Genomic DNA, 7666 nt, shown 5'->3' with positions numbered 1-7666 from the left:
TAATATATATTAAAGTATTAAAGTATATATATATATACACATATACTGCTCAAAAAACTAAAGGGAACACTTAAACAACACAATATAACTCCAAGTAAATCAAACTTCTGTGAAATCAAACTGTCCACTTAGGAAGCAACACTGATTGACAATCAATTTCACCTGCTGTTGTGCAAATGGAACTTTGTACAGAACAAAGTATTCAATGAGAATATTTCTTTCATTCAGATCTAGGATGTGTTATTTGAGTGTTCCCTTTATTTTTTTGAGCAGTGTATTTAAACAACACTTACTTTAAGAGCAAACACACCACATGAAATCACATCTTGCTGGATGGCATGTTGTACTGTTTCACATTTCCACCTTGACACTTTCATGCCCTTGTTGAGAGGATAAAATGTTAAATTAACATTCTAGTTATCCAATTATGCCATTTTCTATTATAATAAACAATAATTGTTCTTGTTTTTCTCACCTTGTTGCTTCCAAGCACTTTGTCACATATTTTTGGGACTCTCCAAGTGAATTAAGGAAAACTGTCCTATTGTTATGAATATTCTTTTGTTGAAATTAAAAAAGTGATTTAATTTTTATGTTAAACCAAAATAAAAATTGTTTGCGCATGCTTTACATTTAGCAAGGTTGCATTGTCAGATTTATTTCTTTCAGTATCCTTGCAGTAGTGATAATAAAGAAATAACATTTCTATATAATCACATTTGTTCCCTTAACTGCTGGTATAAGTTTTATATCAATAGGATAATATTTGAAGAAAATAGAGAGGGCATGCTGATATCGGCAGGCTAATAATAGGCTTTGCCGTAAAATGCATCCCCTGCTAACATGGAGAAATAAAGAGTCAAGAGTGAAATTACTTTTTCTACATAATCACACTTGTTCTATGAACTGCTGGAATAAGTTTCATATCAATCAGATAATATTTGAGGAAAACAGAGAGGGCATGCAGATATTGGCAGGAATAAAATCTATATTGCCAAAAATGCATCCCCTGCTAACATGGAGAAATAGAGTTAAGAGGGATTTTAACTTTTTTACATAATCAGAGTAGTTCTATGAACTACTGGCATAAGTTTTACATCAATAGGATAATATTTGAGGAAAATAGAGAGGGCATGCAGATATCGGCAGGCTAATTATAGCAGGGGGATGCCGTAAATGCATCCCCCTGCTAACATGGAGAAATAAAGAGTTAAGAGTGAAATGACCTTTTCTACATAATCACACTTGATCTATGAACTGCTGGAATAAGTTTTATATCAATTGGATAATATTTGGGGAAAATATATAAGGCCTGCATACATTGGCAAGCTAATAATTTGCTATGCCAAAAAATGCATCCCCCTGCTAACTTGAAGAAATGAAGCGTTAAGAGGGATTTTACCTTTTCCACGTAATGACACTTGTTCTCTGAGCTACTGCTATAAGTTTCATATCAACAGACAGGGGATACAAATATTGGCAGGCTCAGAAAATAAAATGCATCCCCCCTACATTAATAGACTAGACAGTTAAGGATGATATAAAATGTTCTACATAATGGGCTTCTGTTTTGTAATGCTTTAATCTATTTTGGTGTTAAAATAAAAATAAGGGAATTTCAAACCATCTGCGGAGAACATATTTATCAGACACTGACTGAAAAGCGTTCGACTCATATGTCTCAATAAAGGTGTAAAAACCGTATTTATTAATCTGCTAAATAAAACCCACCGTTTTATGGCTTACATGGTTAAGAAACGTGATAATGTTACGAATATCTTTAAAAGTTTCCTATTCAGTCATATTTCAGTCCGTTTTCTCATCAATATGCGAGAGTTTAGAGCGATGCTGTTAGGATCTGGGGAAGGCTGGTTGGGGGGTCTCTAGTTTCTCCACCAGGGGGCATCCTGGGACCTTCTGGAGGGCGTGAACCTGGAGCTGCACACCTGCTGCCACTTACCATTGTTTGGAGGGGTTTATCAGGACGGAGCCGCCGACACTCCAGTGCCAGAGTGTTAGCCTGTGATGGTAATATCATTGTAGCTCACCTCCGACCACCTGTTCTCCGAGTAACCTCCTTTTGTGCTGCCTTTCCTAGGTTGTCGTTCCGTGAAGCCCTGAGTTTCTTCAAACTTCTACGAACCTGATCAGATTACCTAAGATCCTTGAGACCCCGCGGAGTCTACCCGTTGGTGGCCACGTCCCTGAGACCAGCCCTCAGTTCTGTCGGCGGCAGATCCCTGGTCAAGCGGATCCTTTCCGGCACCTGTCTGAGATCTCCCTCCACTCACCTGTCCGCCCTCTAGAGAAACACACGCCCTCGTTCCAGCCTGCAGCTCCGGATCCTAGCGGTTCACCTCTCCGTGCTCAGACGGGCTCACCGGCAAGTAGGTCTCTGGCTGGACTGCAATTCCCACGATCTCTGAACCCCTCTTACCTGTCTTATCTCCACCCAGAGATCCAGAACCACTCAGACGAGCACCAGCTCCGGACCACCTTGTACATACCTGTTAGCACTGTATTTAATAAATCACCATAACCTTTACCCATCTCCAGAGTGTGTTCTGCGCATGTGGGTTCGACAAATTAATTTCAACATGACAGATGCGCGCTCCAGCGACAGGGCATGCAACTCTCGGCATAACACCTGTTCGGTCGGGGCAGGGAGCCATTCTGCAGAAAAGTAACCTCTGTCTCTGGCTGATTCTTTGCTAGTTAGGAATTAAAATAAACCTATCGGTTTACACACATGCGGCAGCTTCGGGTCGGGTTGGGATCATGAACTGGTCTGACATCTGAAAAAAGGCTTGGACTCTGATCCGGTCCAGGTCTGAACCAATTCTGCCTAAAACTGAAATGAGATTTCTGTATTTGTCACCATTTATAGAACTGTGACGATGTTTTCTTTCTAATGGCGTTGGGGTGGAAAAAAAAAAAAAGAACATCGGGCCCATTTCCGTTTACGGTCCGGACCAAATGCTCACCCACACTTTGCCCAGAGCAGATCATTTTGGCTCAGGTCGAAAAATAATTGCTTGAATCTATTTTTTGTTTTGTTTTGTTTTGTTTTTTTCCTCTTTGCTCTTCCAAAAGCCAATCAGCCATCAGTAGCCATAAATATCGATGGCTGCTGATGGTTCTCAGGTCTCTGTTGGCTGTTGAAATTCATTTTTGTCTGCTAAATAACAAACACATTAAAGTTCATCCATGGTGTTTCTCATTTTGTTTTTAATGCAAAAATATTGTCAGCAGTCTGGCTAGTTATCTGGCCCACTCAGACATCTCTTTCCTGCACAATTTGTGGAACATGCAGTAAATATAATCTGCGCTGCCTTTTGGTTTCAGACCCACAGCATCCAGATGTTGCTGCTGCTGCTGCGCTGTAACGTGATGATGCGCTGGAACCATTAGGTTGTCCTGCTGCTCTAAACTGGTATTGCTGGAGGATATTTGACATCTATTTTATCTTTGTTTTTGTTTTTTTAATGTTCCAAATATTTGACCAGTCGTGATTTTTGTCATTTCTAACTATCCTGTAGCTGTATTGTGTCTATTTTGGACTTGTAATAAGTAGCTGAGCACAGGGCGCTTGCAGCTGTACGCATTGTGAGTACTTGAGATATTCCTTTAAGTAAAACAGAAAAGAATAATTTTTGATTTTTTTTTATCTAACCCTCTTTTTATTAACAACATTTAGGAGAAAAAAAAAAGATCTATTGTGTCAAATCATCTTGTGCTAGCGAGTCTGTGTGAGTCCTGGAGGTCCGCACAAAGCCTAAATGTTATTGGTCAGTTTACTTTTGTACATTTGGCGGCTTGGTGCTTTTTCTGTAAGATAAAAGCCACTTGCACATTGTCTGAAAAGAATGTACAACTGGCTTACATCCAAGTATATTATTGGATAATATTCAATAAGCATATTGGATAATATATTTATCCAAGTATATTTCCTGTCTTCTTCTTCAGCCCATTAGTAACATCCAGTTAGTGATCATGTGACTAGTGTGATGCGAAAAAAGTGTTTCCACTGCACGTTTGCAAAATACATCAATTTTGATATGACTGAAAAACCACTCTATTAGGAAAAAAACTTTTTTATCAAAAACATGATTTTTTTTTTTTAATTGGCAAGATTCCATTAAGCAAATTTATTTTTATAATTTTAATTTGTGCCATTTTATGGTCAGTGGAAACAGCTAAAGTCAGAAAATCAGAAAAGCTCCAAGGCCTGATGGTGTGCCCTCCTGGCTGAGCTGAGCTGAGCTGAGCTGACTGCCTAGCCCAGATCTTCAATCTGATCTACACCCAGTCTAATGACCTGTGAGGTTCTCTCTGCTCCTTCATCTTCCCTGACCTCAGGAAAAGAACCATCACTGGACGAAATGACTGCAGACATATTGCCTTGACATGTGTGGTCATGAAATCCTTTGAGCAACTTCAAAGCATCTGACAGACATAACAGGCCCTCCTTCCATTTCCTGACCACTTTGACTTTTATCTGACTTTTACCTTCAGGTTGGAACAATAAAGCACTTCATGCTAAAACTCTGATGAACTCTCATAAATCAAAGGGCTCAGTTACTCTTCTGGCAATCAATAAGGAATTTTATGTGTATTCAGGGCCAGCCCAAGGCATAGCAAACTGAGTGCCCGCTTAGGGCTGATTTCTTTTTTTTTAGTAATGATTTCTGTGTGATTATATGAACAAAAACACATAAATTCATGATAAAGTTGTGATTTTTTTAACAATAATATATATTTGATAATGTATGTAGAAATCTAAATATATATGGACAAAAAGAAAAATAAATAAATTGCTCTTGGGGCCCCCTGGAGGCCGCTGTAGGTACCGCACTGAACGGTAATATGAGCTGCTGTGCAGAGCGCATCCAAACCTCCAAAGCATCGGCAGAAGATAAGTTATCAAAACAATGTCACAAAAAATGATTTATCCTTCAGGGAGAGAGAAAAGAAAGAGGAAGACTGGAGAAAAAGTCAAGATAAAAGTATGTTTTAATGTGTGTTGGTAATGTAATGTTTATCAGGAAGATTTGTGGAAGTGCTAATTGAAAATTAGCATATTATAATTATAATAAATATATATTTATAATAATAAAAATGATAATTTATGCATCTAAAACAAACTTTATTTTTACATCAACTCATGAGTTATGTGAAACTTCTGCAATTAAAATAGTTTGAAGACAGAATCAACCCAGTACTGATCCACATTCTCAAGAAAGAATGACTCAGCTGGTATAAATACAATTTTTATCTATTGTAATTACACGTAAGAGTAATTAATTTAATCAAAGAATGTCATGAATATGTGCATATGTATTCCATCTTAAGTTGGGCTGCACCGACTGCAGTTTTCTGGCCGATCCCTGGTTACTGATCTTTAAAAAGTCTGACCTGCCGATTTTGATTTTGGCTGATATGAATTTTTTTTTGTCTAAAATGTCGCTAAATATAGCAAGAAAGTCGGTGAGTTGGCAACAGTGGGGTGAATGTTGTTAACTACAAAGGTGCAGACCTGACCTGGAGGAACCGGTCTGTCAGTCAAACCTCTCAATGCAGAGCAGAAGAGGACAGAGGCTGATTTATAAACCTTTGCTGATGAAGATAAGATCAGCAATAGGGTTAGGGCTAGTAACCCCTTTACTGATCATGTAAGTATAAGCCGATCACCAATCCCCCAAAGTTAAGAAAATTGGCGGCAATAAATTGGCCAATAAATGTAAAATGTATCCTGTATATATATATATATATATATATATATATATATATATATATATATATATATATATATACTGTATATATACACACACACACATGCGCAAACATCTGTCAGAGATGCAGTAAGTTTATAGCAGGTGTGTGAATGATCTAATAATCAGACTGCTGATTGCAGCCAGTCCACATTGTTAGCAGAACTAGAGGGCCCCAAAACCTAATTTTGCTTAGGGCCCCATGGAGGCTTGGGTCAGCCCTGAGCAGAGTTATTAATAAAGTGGGTACATTATGCTTTTTGAAAAATAAAATAACTTTTGCAGTGTTTTTAGGTGATAAATTAGTTGTGTAAACATGAATTATGTGTTTGGTTTATTAACATAATTACAAACGTGTTTGGACTTCTCCGACTGGACTTCTGAATCATGCTCAAAGTGTCCGCTGTTTAAATAAGTGCATCACATTTAATAGTGAGGTTTTGTGTTAAACTGGAATCGGTCAAAAATTTGTTTTTGAGAATGCAGTGCTTTACCTTTAAATTCACTAATGGCCTGTTTTTGTCTCTTCTTTCTCCATCAGGTTGGGACAAACCTGCTGGCATTCTGCAGAATGTGACAACATAGAAGCCGTATGTCCTCATGCTGGGGGAAAGGCAAAAAGGCTTAAGTGTTGATAAAAAATCTCCTTGTTTAATGGCTGAAATTTTTCCTGATATTTTCTCTAAAACAGACTTTTTACAAGAAATGTTTTCTAATGTGTAGTAACAGATACTTCTGGAGTTGTAGCCAAATAATGACTTGAAGTGATTTAAGGATACACTTTTCAAAAAACGTAACTTATATGTTTTGTAACTTTTGTAAATGAATTCTGATGGCTCTATATATTTATCACATGGAAATAAAAGAAGCTTTAAATTAAGATTGTTTTTAATCCTATTTCTATATGGTGAAATTTAAAATAAATAAGTCTTTTTTTAACCAAATACAGTGGTATAATAACCCTTGTGTTGGGTTATGAGTTTTAATCCAGTTTTTGGTCAATTTAACTCAAACTTTGGTTAGCTGCCATAACCCAATGTGTTGGGTCAAATCATCAACCCAACCCATAACCCAGCTTTGGGTCGACCCATATTTGGCCCAGCACTGGGTTACAAATTGGGTTGTTTTTAACCCAGCAGTTTTTACTGTGTAGTATTTTGTTGTTGGTTACTGTGTGATAATTTACCAAAAGAAAGTGAAAGTGAACTGAATATCTCTAGATTTGAGTTGTCTGGAAAGCAGCATAATCTTGTCGATTAATATGTTGTTACGTTTGGGTAATTCAGTGAAATGCTTAGGATTTAAAGCCAATCATATAGCAGGGTGTAGTTGACCAGCTGCCCTCCTGACTCTATTCCTCCTTCCCTTCTGCAACCAGAGTAGTTAAGTAAATGTTAAGAGAAGTACAGAAGTGAGTAACTCTGATGTTTTGGTGACTCTTAAAGCCTGGTGGATGTGGAGTTGTGGATACAGGTGAACAAAACTACTGCTCCGAAAGATGATAGTACTTTTTAAAAGTTTTTTTTCTTTTTGCTCTAGTCTAGTGGCCTTTTTTGAGAGTGGTTGTTAGACAGGAAATTAGGTAATTACCCCTGAGCAACCACAACACCCACTCAGTAAAAACAAATTAATCAAGATTTTAAAAATGTAAATATTAAGTTTAAATTATCATTTTTCTTGAGATTTACATTAAGCCTCTGCTGGTGAGCCTATTTGCTCACCAGCAGCATGTGGAGGCTGTTCTGGAATTGGTAGCAGTAGTGATGTAAATATATTTTTTTGTTTTAGTACCTTTAGTCTTTTTCTTACATCATGATTCAATAATGATTCAGTGAACCTGGGATTCAGTTCAAATAAAATTCTTGCTATTATTCTTTCTCAGTGGGTGTTTATAG

General features: G+C 37.4%; 1 long non-coding RNA gene across 1 annotated transcript; it reads right to left on the bottom strand.

The window, feature by feature from the left end:
* Nucleotides 1–275: 275 nt before the first annotated feature.
* LOC116723280 (uncharacterized) lies at nucleotides 276–2648 on the bottom strand. Its single transcript, XR_004339952.1, has 3 exons — nucleotides 2634–2648; nucleotides 2059–2063; nucleotides 276–1439 (listed from the first exon to the last, which is right to left on the bottom strand). It is a non-coding gene; the product is annotated as an uncharacterized LOC116723280 (long non-coding RNA).
* Between the last annotated feature and the right edge of the window lie 5018 nt (nucleotides 2649–7666).

This window comes from Xiphophorus hellerii, chromosome 7 (genome assembly GCF_003331165.1).
Source record: "Xiphophorus hellerii strain 12219 chromosome 7, Xiphophorus_hellerii-4.1, whole genome shotgun sequence".
Taxonomy (NCBI): Eukaryota; Metazoa; Chordata; class Actinopteri; order Cyprinodontiformes; family Poeciliidae; genus Xiphophorus; species Xiphophorus hellerii.
This window is presented reverse-complemented; position numbering and strand designations above follow the sequence as displayed.